Source organism: Herpailurus yagouaroundi, unplaced genomic scaffold (genome assembly GCF_014898765.1).
Source record: "Herpailurus yagouaroundi ecotype Mexico unplaced genomic scaffold, PumYag 214, whole genome shotgun sequence".
Taxonomy (NCBI): domain Eukaryota; kingdom Metazoa; phylum Chordata; class Mammalia; order Carnivora; family Felidae; genus Herpailurus; species Herpailurus yagouaroundi.
Window position 1 is genome coordinate 6,538,720 of NW_024412445.1, and position 18,560 is coordinate 6,557,279.

The 18,560-nt window shown below is 40.6% G+C and overlaps 1 pseudogene; it reads left to right on the forward strand.

The window, feature by feature from the left end:
- The first annotated feature begins 2,182 nt into the window (after positions 1 to 2,182).
- LOC121017028 (mesoderm-specific transcript homolog protein-like) lies at positions 2,183 to 3,625 on the forward strand (annotated as a pseudogene).
- The last annotated feature ends 14,935 nt before the right edge of the window (positions 3,626 to 18,560 follow it).

Sequence of the window (18,560 nt, forward strand, 5' to 3'; positions counted from 1 at the left end):
GAGTTTTCTACTGTGATACTTCAACCATTTCATAATAAAAATAAACATACTTGAAGACTTTATTAAGAAACTGTTTCTCAACTTAAAACTCGTGTTTGATCTGGCAGTCATTAAACGATATTGACAGATTTTCATCATACACCCAGTTTGTCCGGAGATGCGACAAATCAGTTCAAACGCTATCAGTTGTCTCTGTGTAAAACAAATATGATTTAGTTTTAAAAGTTTAAAACCAACAAATGCACACTGAGAAAGTTATAGTTGATTGCATTTTTCCCAGTAAAGGGAAGATTGATTTTACCCTACTAGGATGTAAACGCGGGATTGCAGGGAATTTAAGTATTATCTACCAGATGTTGATTCCACTAAGCTATCTTTTTAGCTTCTGTTAGGGGTTTTTGATCACAGTTGGCTCGAAGTAAATAAATGGCAAGCTTACCCAGTGCTGCTAATACCAGCAGATGGGCCCCAGTCTCAGGGAAGCCAGGGGAGACAGCCGTGGGAGATCTTAGGAAAGAAACACATGGACGTCTTCAGCAGCATCATAGCACATCAACTCAATGGCAACTAAAGGACTGTGGTTGTGGGTTTCTTGCTGGAAGACCAGGGCAAATCTTCTAACATTTGCTTTTAGCCACAAAGAGAGACTTTAATGACCTTCACCAGTTGGTAGATCTAGCTCTAGGGTGTGTTATTTAGTAATCTAAAAGCTGTTCTAGAAATAGAGAAGCATTGTGTCCAGGTAGGAGCTTTGAGGCCCCATGCTATCCCTTGATTTTCCATTATAAACTCAATCCCAACTGGATTTGACACCGTGTAGTCCTATCAGAAAGAATAAGATTGAACCAAAGAGTTAAATTTAAGCAAAGATGGAAAATGGAAACATACGTCATCAGAGAATTTCATAAATAACCTTAAAGTATAATTGGATGAGGGGCGCCAGGTGGCTCAGTCGGTTGAGTGTCCAACTTCGGCTCAGGTTGTGACCTCACGGTTCATGGGTTCAAGCCCCTCATCGGGCTCTGTGCCGGTAACTCAGAGCCTGGAGTCCGATTTGGATTCTGTGTCTCCTGATTTGGATTTCTGCCCCTCCTCCTCTTGCGCTCTGTCTCCCTTTCTCAAAAATAAATAAACATTAAAAAAATAGTAAAGTATGTGTATATCACTGGCTGAATTTATTACTCATTCCACACAAATCCTCACCTCAAGTATTGGGCATGAGCCTAGCAGAGCGGTTGAGCACATTACATCCAGATCACCTGGATTCAGACTCCAGTTCTCACTGGTATGGATTTAGGCAAATTGCATTCGGACTTTGTTTCTTTTGTCTTCTGTAACATAGAGATAACAAGAGTCCCTATTTTATGCCCTTGTCATGTGGATTAAATGAGTTAATATTTTTAAAGTGCTTGACAGATGCCTGATGGAAACTAAGCTTTGTTAATTATTACCTAGCTATCAATAAGGGGTTGGGACTGCAGAGATGTGGGGAATTCTTGCCCATCGTTACCTATTTGGTGGGCTGAAGAGGCCCAGAAGTAGATGTCCTGACGTTGAGAAGACAGGGTGATGAAGCTATTGATGGGTCACTATCTACCTGTTGGAGATGTCTGCACCAGAAATCATTATTGACAGACTTTCCAAGGGGAGCGCCTATTTCACACATGATAGAATTCATTTCTTAGGTTGCCCTTAGCAACAATGCTAGTTTTTCCTTTGTTAGATCTCAAGTAGATGAGTTCAAAAGAAACTGTGAAAAATAAGTCTGGCTAGAAGATAATCAGGTTTCCTCACATCATTAAAAAAAAAAAAAAAAAAAAAAAAAAAGGGCCACCTAGAGACTCCAGCTATTACAACCAATTGGAAAAGCAGAACAAACAGAAAGTGTTTGGAAAGAATCGTGCTGGGCTTTTGCATATGAAACTGGTATCGTTGACCTTTGCCGGTCAATTCCACACTTAGGTGTTCTTTCTACAACACGGGGAATAGATTTCAAAACATACGATAGCGTACTTAGCTCCTCGATTGCCGTCTTAATACGTTGCTCCCAGAGACGACCCCATTCAGAATATTGGTGTTCACACACATTGAAATTCATTTGCCACACCCGCTCTGAGCACAGTACCAATTGATAGCCTTGGGTGCATTTGCCCATTCTTTTCGATTAGACATTTTAACTAACATGTTGGCCCTGGGAGGTAGATTACAGTTCCCTTTACAGAAAGGGAAATTGAGCGGTGTGGATTTACACACAAGGCATCTGGAACCAGAATTTATACCTGTTGATACCCAACCCAGTGCTGTTTCCCCAAGACATATGCATTTGTACCAAAGGCAAGTGTCTCCCTCCTCCCAGCTTGGCATCACATCATACTTCTGAAACCATCTAAGATTCTGAGGCCTTGCTTTAGAATGGTGCTCCTTGTATCTGCTTGTGATCTAGATGGCATAACTGAGACACGGTCCCTTTTTGATCCCTAATAAACACTAAGGGATTCTTTGTTACCAGGAATTTCTAACTCTAAGACCCTAGTACATTTCCCACCTAAGCTATACACGTCTAAAGTATCTCACTTCTCTGTCTTGCTATTTCCTCCCAGGTCTCATTCCAGCCATAGGGTTCTAGTTAAATATGGAATGTGAGCTCTCTTCCAAACATCGAGTCTTGTAGTCCAGATCTTACCTGGACCAGGATAAGCGGTTCAGGTGGGGTTACTGGCTGTGCCCCTGCTTGTGGCCTATCTGCATATCCCGCACCTCCCTACCCACAGTGTTCTCCCTCTCTTCACTCATGGCAGTTGTCATGCAAATTTTTTACCTACAAGGGACTAGGTATCTTCCACCAAGGCTCTGAGGGTGTGGTTGCAAGTCTGCGATAGTTGTGCTTTCACATGGCTTTCCAACATCCAGCTATGGTTGGCACAAGGTTTGGGATGGCCTGACCCTGAGGTTTCATCCAGTGATTGCCCTTGATGTCTTGGGCTCTGGCTTCGGTGACAAACTGAGGCCACATCACTATTCCATATTTGAACAGGCTGGCATTGTGGAGGCACCTCTGTGGCATCTGAAGCTCCCAAACCACAAGATCAACCTTTTGTCTCATGATTACGGAGATATCGTTGCTCGGGGGCTGCTCTATAGGTTCAAGCAGAATTGATCTGGGAAGCTTGCCATAAACAGTCTCTGTCTCTTGAAGGGACGTGTACTTCCCAAGACTCACCGTCCTCACCTTCTCCAAAAGTTTCTCAAAGATGGAAACATGCTGTCGTCTATCCTCATGTGATTGATGAGCCTTCTCCTGAGGTCTCACCCCCCTGTCTTCAGGCCATGCGCCTGACACTCTGAGAGTGAGCCGTGGGACATGTAGGCAGGGATATAGAACGATGATGGCAATTCAGTTATTGACAGTCTCTTACAGGATTTCAGCCAGAGAAGGAAGTTTAGAAGATGCTGGGTGGGAGCTCTTACTTCTGTAACAGTTACCATTTACTTTTCTCGATGGGCCATTGGATCATGTGAATCCCTATCAGTGCTGATTCTGGATGACTACATCAACCTTTCTCCACAGCTGGAGGATCCCATGGGCTTCTTGAATGCATACATGGGCTTCATCAACTCCTTCTGAGCTGGAAAGAGTAGCTTCCCTGTGTTATCTCCCCTACCCCCGATCCGCTGTGTATTCCACTTAGGAAGAAATGCCCAAGAGGTCCTGGCCACCAAACACCGCTCCCTCACAGGAGTCCACTTGACCCACACTGGTGATCCACATACAGGAGAAAGCCCGCAGAAGCACGTTCTAAGGACGACCCAACAGTGCACCTTCCATTCTAACATCTGAGTGAGTGTCCGGACTTGCCTTTGTCCTTGCGCCACTAGGAAATTCTGATGAGCACCACTACTCACAGAAACAGAAAGACAGAGAGACATTTTTTTTTTTTTAATGTTGATTTATTTTTGAGAGAAAGAGACATAACACCAGGAGGGGAGGGGAAGAGAGAGGGAGACGCAGAATTGGAAGCAGGCCCCGGGTTCAGAGCTGTCAGCACAGAGCCCCACGTGGGGCTGGAACTCACGAACTGTGAGATCATGACCTGAGCTGAAGTCAGCCGTTTAACCCACTGAGCCACCGATGCGCCCCGGCAGAGAGACGTTCTTAAACGTCTTTTTAACACTGCCATGGACTTTTCTGAACTATTTAGAAATGCTCACTTCTGGCCCACTTTCAACTGGAATCCTATGGTAAAGAATGAGGGGAGGGTGTCTCCTTACCTGTCCTCAAATGGCTTTAGGGACACATGCTTCCGGAAGTTCTCTAAGTAACAGTTTCGTGAGAGTGAGTCTCCTTTGTGAGAATTTTGGCTTTAGTTTCATCAGCTGCTTTTTTTTTTTTTTCAACGTTTAATTATTTTGGGGACAGAGAGAGACAGAGCATGAACGGGGGAGGGGCAGAGAGAGAGGGAGGCACAGAATCGGAAGCAGGCTCCAGGCTCTGAGCCATCAGCCCAGAGCCCGACGCGGGGCTCGAACTCACGGACCGCGAGATCGCGACCTGAGCTAAAGTCGGACGCTTAACCGACTGCGCCACCCAGGCGCCCCTCATCAGCTGCTTTTAACTGCAGACATTTCGTTAAACTCAGTTTGGGTTTGAATAATGCAGTATTCTAAGTACACTTTAAGACTATGATTTACCTACACATATTATATATGGATACTAGAACCAGCAGATGTTCTGGCACAGTAGTGAACCTTTCTAAACAGGTTTAATTTCTGAATAAATTGAATTAACTCCAAACTATTTACAGAATGTCCTAAAATCACAGGACATTAAGGGCCAGTCGCATCTGTGCCAGAAACGTACTGTTAAACCAACAATCTGACTCTTCATCCTGTAGCGTAAGTCCCTCCCGAGCTGGAGAGGAGAGGATCGTTTGATCGTCCAGATTCCTATGCCGAAGGTACACGGATCCCTTTCATGACAATTGGGTAACTTCTCATTGGTTGGCCCCGAGAGGCTTCCTCATGTAGTTCAGTGATTCCTGTACTTTACAGACACGAAAGTTCCAGAAACTTCAAGAACAAATTCTGAAAGGCCTCTGAGTAAATGATGCTGCATACCTTTTTTTTTTCTTTTCTTTTCAAGCCAGACTTTCATTGTCCTAGTCAAAACAGGATGATTGATTGTTTAAAAAGCTTTGTTAGCAATTTCAAGTGTAACACCTTTATATTTTCCAAATAAAAATGAATGTGGACCCAAAAAGAAAGAAAGAAAGGAAAATGTGAGCCCTGTTAAGGTCCTTTCATTGCCGTGTTTTTATTTTATACAGTAGTCCCCCGTAACTGTGGATCTGGAAGCACATGGTCCTTCCGATGCACTGTCAGAAGGTAATAGCAGCCTAATGTTGCATCACAGTGTCTACACCATTTGCCTCACTGAATCTCATCATGTAGGCATTTCATCATTCACATCATTATAAGAAGAAGGAGGAGCACAGAACAATAAAATATTTTGAGAAAGAGAGACGGCATTCACATAACTTCTATTACGGTGTATTGTTATAATTATCCTGTTTTATTAGTTATTGTTGCTAATCTCTTACGGTGTCTAATTTATAAATTGAACTTTATTATGTGTATGTATGTGTAGGAAAAAAACCCCAGTATATATAGCGTTTGGAACATACGTCCCGCAGATATGGGGAGACTACTGAATTGGATTACTTATTTTGTTTTATGCTGCACAATGTGCATATTGACTATATGTTTTCCTCATATACACATAAGTCTAGAAGGTCTTGCTTCTTGCCTTTCTATAGAGCTGTCATTTCTTGGCTCAGATATAGAAATTTGACACAAATATTTGTGGAGTGAATAGATATCCAAATAGCCGGTTATCTGATACGTTCAGGATACGATATCCGGGTGTGGGATTGCTTTTCGAGGCGGAATTTGGAATTCCAACTGAGGCTTTATGGCCTACAAAATAGTTCTTCCTTTGGCCAGTCCTATTCTACACAGACATCCACATGTATTCACGGGAAAATTAGAAACACTGAGACATTGTAGGGAAATTTTCATAAGGCTAGATAATAAGTGGTAATATCCATGTGGATGCAGTATGATGATCAGTGGATCGTGGGGTCATGTGTGTGTGTATGTATTTTAGTGTTCTTACTAGGAAAGAAAATATTAACAATCTCATATTAGTCCTCAGATATCTTATTTATTTTTTACTGGTTATAAATCCCTAACTCTGGAAACCATCGTGCTGCAGAAAATTAGGATCCCTCCTACCCCAGTGGGGCTGGGCAGCTGGTGTTTAGCCACTGTTGCTGTGCATACCTATTCTCTAACCCACTTGGATTCTTTCTAATCAAGAAAAAAAGTCTACTTTCCTCTAAGTTTGCCCCTTACACAGAAGAGCATCTGAAAATCAATCACGGTACAAGGCACACAGTGTGAGCCTGTTATCTTCCATGATTGCAATTCTCGGGTACTGAGAATTCCATTTGGCATCAGCCAGAAAGTGTGGGTGAACTGAGTATCTTTTAAAGCTTTTAGGTACAAATGAAACTGGCACGTTGAAAAGGACCCCAGAACATAAAGAAAGATGTAGCAGCCCTTTCTGCCTTCAGCTTCTGTGACGATTTTGACAAAGTGATTCTCCCCCCACTTTTAAAGACAGAGGCTTGGGAGGAGTTGGATAGCTTTAAAAAAAAATGAGTTGATGAGAAATTTTGATAAGTCACTAAGGTAAACAACAGCTACGTTTGACAGAAGGAAATAAAGTGACAGGTAGCACAAAACCTGGATTTTGTGACTTACTGCTAAAAGCAATAGCTGAGCCAGGTACAGAGGGATATAAACAAGTCAAAGAATGCTGCTTCAGCTATAAGCCTGTGATACTGTGTTCCTTTGGGGAGGAGAATCTGACTATAAAAGTAAAATCAAGAGGCTTTTCTAAAAATTAAAACATGGGGGCACCTGGGTGGCTCAGTCGGTTAAGTGTCCGACTTCGGCTCAGGTCACGATATCATGGTTCGTGAATTTGAGCCCCATGTTGGCTCTGAGCTGACAACTCAGAGCCTGGAACCTGCTTCAGATTCTGTGTCTCCCTCTCTCTCTCTCTGCCCCTTCCCTGCTTGCACTCTGTCTTTCTCTCTCTCTCTCTCAAAAATAAACATTAAAAAATGTTTAAAATATATGGTAAGAGATTTTAACTATGGACCCACAAGCCACACTGTGGATTTGAATCTGGTCCTCATTTTACTCTCTGTGATGCCGAGCAAGTTTTATTTAACACTTTACACCTGATTTCTCCTTCTCTATGAAATAGAAAAAGTAGAAAACATAGCATGGTTAGGAGGATTAAGCAAATTTATATTGGAAAGGTGGCTAAGAGAGTGCAGTTCTTGTAAGCGCGTAAGTACCAACTCCATTATTGCCACCATGTTAAAGGCTTGCTTTCACTTTCCCATTATCTCAATGCACTGGCTTCTTAGCACTATCATTCAGAAAAAGAAAGAAAGAAAAAAGGGGAAGGAAAGAAGGAAGGAAAGAAGGAAGGAAGGAAGGAAGGAAGGAAGGAAGGAAGGAAGGAAGGAAAGAGGGAAGGGAGGGAAGGAGGAAGGAAGCGAATAAGTGTCAGTACAATGTTTATTTCACCAGAACCATCCAATAGGATGGGGAGTATTTTATAAAAAGACACCCCAATGTTTATAGCAGCACTATCAACAATGGCCAAATTATGGCGAGATCCCAAATGTCCATGAACTGATGAATGGATTAAGAAGATGCGGTATACAGTATACACACAATGGAACTAGTAAGTGATGAAAATGAATGAAATCTTGCCATTTGCCACAATGTGGATGGAACTGGAGGGTATTATGCTAAGCAAAATAAGTCAGTCAAAGAAAGACAGACATCATATGATTTCACTCATATGTGAAATTTGAGAAACTTAATAGAAGACCATAGGGGAAGGGAAGGAAAAATAAGATAAAAACAGAGAAGGAGGCAAACCAAGGAGACTCTTAAATACAGAGAAGAAGCTGAAGGTTGACAGGAGTGGGCAATGGCAGGATGGGTTACATGGGGAATGGGCACTGAGGAGGGCATTTTTCGGGATGAGCACTGGGTATCATATGTAAGAGATGAATCACTGGGTTCTACTCCTGAAGCCAAGACTACACTGCATGTTAGCTAACTTGAGAATTAAAAGAAAAAAAAAAGGGGGGGGGGAAAGCACACTATTTCCATAAACTTGAGGCCAGTGGTTGAACAAAATCCTAGAGACTTCATTTAATGTTAAAATTATAGGGGCGCCTGGGTGACTCAGTCGGTTGAGCGTCCGACTTCAGCTCAGGTCGTGATCTCATGGTTTGTGGGTTCAAGCCCCACATCGGGCTCTGTGCTGACAGCTCAGAGCCCGGAGCCTACTACAGATTCTGTGTCTGCTCTCTCTGCCCTTGCCCTGCTCACACTCTGTCTTTGTCTCTCAAAAAAGTGAAAAAACATTAAAAAAAATCTTTATAAATCATAATGGCTCCTAGTAAAGAAATTTAGAAGAAAACTCATAATGTATTTCTGTAAGCAGGATTGATGAGAACACCTATCCAAACTGTATTCCAACAGTACAAGAAAATACATGTAGTGCCAGAGCTTTGCCTTCTAAATGTATGCAAGGATATTCTCCTCTGCTCTCCATCCTGTGGTCTGTCTCTCCTCTGGCTATGTTGAACAAATACATAAAGACTTTCGATTTGGAGGGGTATGCTTGGGACACTTAAGTTTTGTTTCATTCGTAGTCAAGGATAGTGTCTATTAAAATGAAGAAAGAGAGATGGAGTTAAGAATGAAGGGACTATCTGGCAATAGTAAGTACCAGATGTGGCGAACCATGGGAAGTTAAAAACCTTTAGTACTGGTTGCTAAAGCACATGGATTAAGAGAAAAGAGAAGAAGAACAACCACAAAGAAGTAGAGCATGAACTGGGGGATGGGAAGAGAAGCATCTGGCACTGAGAATTACATACCATCGGAAGAAGAGAAGGATGTCACACAGCCCAGTGGTTTCTCAAGCAGATAGTGCTTTAAGTCTACAAGAGGAGAAAGTCACAACGAACCTTCCGAGGGAGATCCAGAACAGCGGTGTGTGCCACGGCCTCAGAGCTCAGCAAGATGTATGTTTTTGAAGTTTTCCGAGTAAGTTGCAAAGTTTTCGATCCAAGTTGCGAAGGTTTCAATCTATGAGTTAACTCATCTTGGCCCTCAGAGGAAGAAATGATTTCTACATACGTTCCTCTCCCCAATCCAGCCCGTATTTTTTTCATATAAGGGTTTTCTGTTAGAAATGTTTTTGCCCTGATGTAGAAAATGCCCTTGGCTGATGTAGGAATGATCGTTCAAATCCCAATGGCACTTGCTCATGCTCTGATTTACTTTCTTGCATTTTACTGTGGGTTTGAGGTATTTGAGATCTCACTGTCAGAGATCATAAGAATTCGATTAATCTGCATGAACTCTACCTCGGCATAACATTTCATACAATGATTAATAATAGATATAATTACATGGCTTCATAAAAATTCACATTAAATGCATTGTGTTAAACCTGTTATCATTTAGATTTTTAAAAGATATTTATTTATTACTTTTGAGAGATAGAGCGAGCATGAGCACAGGAGGGACAGAGAGAGAAGACAGAGGATCCAAAGTGGGCTCTGAGCTGAAAGCAGCAGCCCAATGTGGGGTTCGAGCTCATAACCACAACATCATGACCTGAGCTGAAGTTGGATGCTTAACCGACAGAGCCACCCAGGCGCCCCTAGAATTTTTGATTCTTAAAGGGCACATACTTCAGGGGTATGTCAATATGCTATCATGTTATAGAAGCCATTTATTGATAGCACAGAATCTGACAATAATAGTCAGTTTGTCACTTCTTAGCGATTGGTACCCTAAATTCAAGGTTTATGCATGGTGTAACTTACACATCTAAATTCAGCCCAACTCTCAATCTAAGGCACTGCTTATCTCTAAGACAGCACGGTTCCTGTAGGTGTCCACTGCCCTATGATTAATGTGGTGCACTTCCTGGAACATCCATTAATGTAACATCATTAAAATATTTTAGTGATAAATAGATATAATATAAAACAGAATGTACATTTTTTAAGGCAAAAACGGGTCTTTAAAGAAAATCTAACTTTGACCAACCAATTTCATCTGAACTGTGAAACTATGCATTCTCTTTCTTCTGCCCTCAAAGTAATTTATAGGAACACTCTGAGAGTCATGCCTTCCGTCATGGTTTTTACATGGGCATATTATTTTATCTTTTTATTATTAGTATTATTTTTTTATTTTGTGAAAGAGAGAGAATACAAGTGGGGGAAAGGGGCAGAGGGAAAGAGAGAGACAATCTTAAGTAGGCTCCACACTCAGTCCAGAGCCCGACATGGGGTTCAGTCCCACAGACTGTGAGATCATGACTTAAGCTGAAATCAAGAGTCAGATGCTCAACCGATTGAGCCACCCAGGTGCCCCTACATTGTATTAATTTAATTCATTTTGATGACTTTTATACAACCAATCGGTCATTTCCCTCTCATCATCCTTTCATTTAATGCACACACAAACATGCAACACCACCACCACGACCACCATTAACTTAGGGATTCTGAAAACAAATTGTGCATGAGCTTAAAACAAGAGAATTGTTTGTGTCTTCCAGAAGCAGCTGGATACCCAGTCCTCTTTCCCACCTTGAACTTGGAGGTGTCTTTCCAAGGAAGACAAGATGAGGTTTTCATTGTTAGGGGCTGATCACAAAGTCATCTGTGATAGATGTGGGTGGGACAATCCAAAAGGGAAGAAATGAATGAAAGTTACACACTGAATGATTAATCTTCTAACCCATTTTCCTGCTATGCTCTGGGAAAACCAAGCCTAGTCCATATACTCAATACCCTGTGCAGGAGACTGAAAAAGTATTCTCCAGAGCAATAGATAGAAATACAACAAAGTTCAGTAAGGGAGAAAATGGGGGTTGTGGCTAGCCTTTTTTTTTTTTTTAAATAAAAGCTGAATAAGAACCTAAAACCAATAAGAAAATGAACTCTGAGGATAGGAATATGAAAATTATATATGATAAGATTATAGATTATATATCATAACCTACATATCATTATTAAAAGATGGAAGAAAATGGGACCAGTGGTGTCAACATTCTGAAAGATAATCCAGATAGGATAGAAATCTAGATAAAATAGATAATCTAGATTGATTGTCACTTAATCTTGCTATTTTCAGCATGATCCACCTATCCCTCCACTCAACTGTGCCTGGAATCTAATCTAAGGTAAGAAAGGAAAGGAAAACTCAAGGGGACAGGAAAAGAATTGGAGTGGGAAATCTCTGTTCCTGTATAATTTTTAGGTCAACTTTCAAGAAGGTAGTTGAAAAAGTGAGAGTATTTAAAGGGTGGGATGCTTGAAATGGAAATCTTGGATGAGTGCTTTTGATGTAATGACTTTCATTCTTTCCTCAACGATCGATCATCGATCGTAACTAATGAGTCCTCGGATTCTATCACTCTGCTGTTATCTCTCATTGCCAGATCATCTACCTCACCAGCCCTCTTCTAGCGTGGACTGTTATATTGTCTTCCTGAATTACTGGGATGACTAATTTAATTAGTTGGCAGCTCCATCCATGAAGTCACTAATTCAATTTTCCATTTTTGATAATTTTTTTTCCATAATAACTCAATCCGCAGCCTATTGACTCCTTGATTGTCTATGTCTCTGCCTTTGTTTTTTTACTTTCTTATTTCTCCAACTTTTATTTTATAGTTCATTTCTTTTTTTTTCTTTTTTTTTTTTTTATTTATTTTTGGGACAGAGAGAGACAGAGCATGAACGGGGAAGGGGCAGAGAGAGAGGGAGACACAGAATCGGAAACAGGCTCCAGGTTCTGAGCCATCAGCCCAGAGCCTGACGCGGGGCTCGAACTCCCGGACCGCGAGATCGTGACCTGGCTGAAGTCGGACGCTTAACCGACTGTGCCACCCAGGCGCCCCTATAGTTCATTTCTTTAAAAACACTTTTGTCAATATTCTAAACTTTTGGCTCAGCTTTTTAAAAAAAAATGTGGTAAAAAAACATATAATATAAAATCCATCCTCAACCATTTTAAGTGCACGGTTCAGTAAGGTTAACTATATTCCCATTGTTGTGTAGCAGATCTCTAGCACTTTTTCATCTTGTGACACTGAAACTATACCCATCAAAAACAACTCCCTATTTTGTCTCCTCCCCAGGCCTTAGGAAAGTCCATTCTAGGTTCTGATTCCATGATTTTGCCTATTCTAGATATCTCACATAAGTGACATCATATAGAAATTGTCTTCTTTTACTGGCCAACTTCACTCAGCATGGTATCCTCAAAGTTCATGCATTGGGCAGGTGTCAGAATTTCCTTCCTTTTGAAGGTTTAATAATATTCCATTGTATGTGTATACTACATTTTCTTGATTCATCTGCTGGTGGACATTCAGCTGCTCCCAATTCTTGGTTGTTGCGAATAATGCTGCAATGAACGTGGGTGTGCATATATGTCTTTGAGATCAGTTCTTCTGAATGTATCACCAGAAGTGGGAGAGCTGCATCAAATGATAATTTTATTTGTAACATTTTGAGGAAACTCTATACTGTTTTCAATAGTGGCTGCACCATTTTACATTCCCAACAGCAGTACACGAGGGCTTTGATGTCCATACATCCCTGTCAGCACTTGCTATTCCCTGTGTTTTTGATAGTGGCTGTCCTAACGTGTGAGGTGACTCCTCATTCTGGTTTTGCTTTATATTTCCCTAATGATTAGTGATGCTGAGCATCCTTTCACATTCTTACTGGCCATTTGTATATCTGTGAAAAACTGTATATTCACATACTTTGCCCATTTATTAATTGGATTACTTTTTGTGATCGTTGTTCAGTTGTAGGAGTTCTTTATATACAGTGGATATTAACCCTATACCAGATGTATGATATGTCATATTCTATAGTGTGGTAGGTAGCCAAGCATCTGAAGTGTGTTTACTACCTTTCCCTAAATGCTCTGAGTCAGGTGAGACAGAAAGTAGTCTTTGGGCAGCTCCCCCCATGGGCCAGAACATTGAACATGCCTTCCACATGCTTCTTTCCCTCCCTCATATGCTTGATGTGGTGAGAGTGGGAGGGACTAAAGTAGGGAAGTACAACACAGTTTCCTACCTGCTCTGATGCACCTCTTCTTGGCCCGGAGCCTGCCTGTGGTGCTATAACTTGTCCACTGGCCGGGAGTTCTACCGAAGGAAATCTAGCTCATGTAATGTTCTTAAGTCAGTGTCTCCATGGAAGGAGGAGGGCCTAGGGCTTCCTACTGCACCATCCTGTTGGCTTTCTGCCTTTTATGTTGCTTTTTCCACAACCATCTGTTTATACAGAAAGTCACTGCACACGTTTTCATGAACTTTTTTTTTCCTCATAGTAGTTTCTTTATATGAACGGTACCTGTTGATTTCTGCTTATTTAGTACAAAACAGAATGAAACCATTGGGTTTTACTAGATGAACAATAATAGACGTTTCCAGGAAGAATTGTGAGAGTTTCGCTGACTCAGTTTTTTGTTTGTTTGTTTTATCTTGGTTTAATTTAATCAGAGCTATACTCTCATGAAGTATAACATGTAGCCGGCAAGTATAACAAAAAGCCCAACATTTTGCATAGATAGACTCTTCTGGAAAGGACGAGTTTGCCTTCTGTTTTTGTGACTATCGTTGTACATACCTGGATTTTTATTTGGTCAATATTATAAGTTACATTCCTATCAATTTTTTTTAAGGAACAGATTATTCCTACCTGGCCAGTTCTATTCTTCAGTGGGTTCTTTTTCGTGGTGTCATTTTGTCACTTCTAAAAAAAATTCGTGAACAGTTTCTCAAAGTTTTGCTCAATAAGACGTCCCAAGCTCACCTTGTTTTCCTGTGCCACAAACCTGGAATTAGCCATTGTTGCAAAGGACTTCACATCTTTCTGATTAGGAGTGGATTTCAAAAACTGTAAGGTGGCAATGTGTTTGCTCACCGATACTAGGATTTCTTTGCTCTTGGTCATTTATTTGCTAGATTTAGTAAGGCAGCTTTAAAAGCATGAGTTCATTGCATATTTTATGTAACTTACACCTCGTGAAGGTTACCACCGTGTTATGTGATAGTACGTTTTCCATAACTGTTATATCTTCATTGTGTAACATGGCCTTTAACACTAAAGGTTGTGCTTTTTGAAGGCCAATGCTTTTTATTCTGAATTTCGCTTTATTAGGGAGCATTCCTACAAACACTGTGTCTTTTTGTCTGACTTTGCCTGGTATAGTGTTCCTCGTTTGTTTATTTTTAGGATTTCTGAATCCCACTTTGTAAGCATGGTTCTTTCACATCACAAGGAGTTGGATTCTATGTTGCAATCCAATCTCAATTTATTTTTTTAATAACTAATTTGAATGCATTTCTATATATTTACCTGGAAGGGATCAAATATTTATTTTCATTGTATTTAATGTTATGCTATTAATAGAATAGTAAAAAAATAACAAAAATTAACTGAAAAGAAAAAAAAATCAAAATGAGGACATAAGAACAACCGTCACTGTTTTTCTAAACTCTGTGGGAGGTATTTATTCACATGATCGTCTCGCTTCTGATCCCTCACTATTTTTTCACCTGGTATTATATTCAGTTTCTTTAAGGACAGAGAGCTTATACTTGAGCATTAACAAAGGGTTGCCAGCAAATGTTTAGAAACCCGTTCTGTGCAGGAAAATCAGATTCTGATTTGATTTGTAGCATTTACTGCTTCAGTGGCCACTGAAGGTAGAATTGGGCAAAGGAAGTACACACCACGTGTTATTACGAGACCTTAGCCTGGCACATGGCTCATAATAAATCTTTACAGACTCTTTTAGGAATACATAATTACTGAAAGTATACAGTATTCACTTCATTGATGGCCTTCAATCAGAAACATTAGTGGGGATTTCCTATTCCAATCTTTTTAGAAAGAAAGAAAGTTATGAAAGTTAGAAAGAAAGTTATATGGTCCCGACTTAAATTACTTCTCCTAACCTACAGTTCGACAGGTAGATAGCGTGGTTCTCAGACGTTATTCTCCATGAATATTCCCTGCAGGTCCTTGGAAAAGCCCAGATTTGGGGCTTGACTCTGATTTAATAGTTTCGGGATGTTGCTCAAAATTTCCCATTTTTATCAAGTTTCCGATGGCATTGATGTTTGTTCTTCAGGTATCATAATTTGAGAACCACAGGTACAGAGGAGAATAAAATAAATAAAATGTCTATCTTTACTATTTGCGACTATAACAGATTCTTCTGATGGGTGGACGGTATTTTAGAATATGTAAGTGAAAGGAGTCTGGGTGTCTCAGTCAGTTAAGCACCCGACCCTTGATGTTGGCTCAGGTCATGATCTCACAGTTCATGAGTTCTGCATCAGGCTCTGTGTGAACAGCAGAATCTGCTTGGGATTCTTTCTCTTCCTCTCTCTCTGTCCCTCCCACACTCTTGCACATGCAGGTGCTCTCTCTCTCAAAATAAAATAAACTCACAAAAATAACATATAAGTGGAAATATGATTTTGATTCTATATATTGGAATATATGGCAGGCACAGTAATGGCCAGCACAAAATGCCCATGCCTAATCCCCAGACCTGGAGCAACTTTGACCTCTGGTTACATGACAAAAGGGACTTTGCAGATGTGATTCAGGTTAACGACCTTGAGCTGGGAAGATTTTGAATTATCTGGGTGAGTCTAGTTTAATCAAACAAATCGTTAAAAGCAGAGAAACTAAAACAGCTAGCTCAGAGAGATGTGATATGAAAAGGATTCAAACCACGGTTACTGGCTTTGAACGTGAGAGAAGGGGCCATAGGCCAAGGAATGCGGTCGGCATCTAGAACCTAGAAAAATGGATGCTTCCCTAGAAACTCCAGAAAGTGATGCAACCTTGCTGACACCTTAATTTTAGCCTTTCGAGATCCATTTTAGACGTGCGACCTCTAGCACTATAAGAAATTTCTGCTGTTTGAAGCCATGAAACGTGGTGATTTGTTGCGTGAACAGAAATCTAATACAAAAGATGCCATGGCCTCTGTTTGCCATCCAAATTCTACAGCCCTTCAGTGTACTTAGTTTGGGAAACTATGTCCAAAAGGAAAGACTAATGGTGATAAAAACAAAAACAACCTGCAGTCACCTTCCCAACCCTTCCAGCCACCATGTTACAAAAAGACTTATTTCAGAGAGTTATATTTAAGCATGTATTTATACAATCAAATGACAGCGGAGCAGTGTAAAAATAACAGTGAGAGAGGTCTCCGTGTCAAAGTTCACATACGCATTCACAGTTTTTACACATTCTGCGGTAGCATGACTGCTTTCAGGGAAAACTGGACACTTATTTTCAACCCTTTTATGTCAAGACCATTTGTCTTGCAGAGCTGCTACCTTCCGGGCCTCTGGAATATGGTGGGATGGGTGGTCGCTGATTACATTTTGTCGATTGGTGTTGGTTTCTCTATGTGTCTTACTTTTGCAGTTACTGTCACACGTATACAGATAGTCTTCAGGGGGAACAATAAGCTCTTAAGTTACATCTTTCCCACCATCGGTGTGGAGGACCCCCTTGTCTGACATTACAGTGGGGGACGCACGGTCATTGGGTTGCGAGAGGGACACTTCATCTTGAGCAGGTTAAACCAATACTTGGCCATTGACTGAACCTTGAGGTTCGTTTTCTTCCGAAAGTAGTTCTTTTCTTAACAACAACTTATTTGTTTATGTCTGTTTTACTGGAAAATCAGGAGCAGAATGGAGCTATACATCATGTAAAGGACTTGTTTCCCCGGAAAACCCAATTCTCTGACCAGGTGTGCTAATTTAAAGACAGCAAACAACCTTCTGCGGCCAAACATCGGGGGTTTCCATCTTCACTTGGCAATTGCTGCAAACTGTTGAGTCAGTTAATGTGGATTGATTTCTGTTGTTTCTGGATATTTACCTGATAGAAATATAACAAAAACACATACAAAAAAAAAAAATACAGCAACAGGTTGTTTACTGTCAAACAACGGTCCCTCAGTCCAAAAATTACTTTCAGCTTCTCATAATTTGAAAAATTTGTCCTGGATATTTATGCGTTTCTGTGCTGCAAGTAACAAATATTTTTGAATTCATGTTTTCTAGATGTTTTTAAAGCACGCCTGGGGCAAACTTGCTACAAAATACATCGATAGAAAGGTGAGAAGCTCTGTGTTTCAGGGCTTCCCATGCTCTTAGGTGAGACAATGGCAGACATTTGGGGGGTCCTTCGAGGATTAAAAAAGAAGTTAAAATTACAGTCTCAAAACTAGAGTTATGAATAACTACTGGTGAAAAAAATGGGTCACAGAGGAGAGTAGAGAAGGATGATCCACCTATGAACCACTTTTGTTTTTGATGATACCTAAGCACATTAAAAAAAAAATTATTTTCTCTGTTTCCACATACAAATGAAAGTTGTACCACCTACTGAAATTCTACTCTACTCCCAAACTTTCTCCGCTGAAACACAAAGGAATTCCTCAACCGGATCTGGCTTACACTCCAGAAGGGCTTATACTCTAGAATGGTCAAATGCAAGCGGTAGAACTTTCTAGTGCTTTCAAGTTTTACTGTAAGGCTTCTGCTAGGCATTGTTATTTTGCCTTTACCCTTGCACTTATATGGTGGGAAGAGCATAATTTAGGGTTTCAAATCCTGCTGACACTAAATTAGCGACTTTATTTTTTATTATTTTTTAATGTTTATTTTTGTGAGAGAGACAGAGACAGAGTGTGAGTGGGGGAGGGGCAGAGAGAGAGGGAGAGACAGAATCCAAAGCAGGTTCCAGGCTCCGAGCTGTCAGCACAGAGTCTGATGCGGGGCTTCAACCCACGAACTGTGAGATCATGACCTAAGCCGAAGTCAGACGCTCAACCGACAGAGCCACCCAGGCACCCCAGTAGTGTTTATTTTTCAGTTTAAATTCCTATCAAGGGATGCATATCACAATTAAAAATTTTAAAGCCTCTTTCAGGTTTACCACAAAGAAAGCCTTATCATATCTCCTCCCAGCCCTCATTCATTTGTGTTCTACGGAGGTCATCCTCAACGCTGTTGGAAATTTTTCTCGTATTTAATCCTATAATTTAATTAGCCTGCTTCTCCTAATATATCTGGATTTAATTTATAGTTTTGCACTTATTGTTGCCTCGTTGTTTTGCAAAGTGAGGAGCTTCACTCGTGCACACACCTCCTATTACTACAGCTATAATGTCTCTGTTATAAGAATAACACAGTGTGGGGCTGTCATAGGGAATGGTCTCATTATTACGCCCATATAATCAAAGTTCAAGTTACAGAATCAAATGAGGTTTAGTTGTTGTTTTTTTTCTTTCTTTTTTTTTTTTTTTTTTTTTTT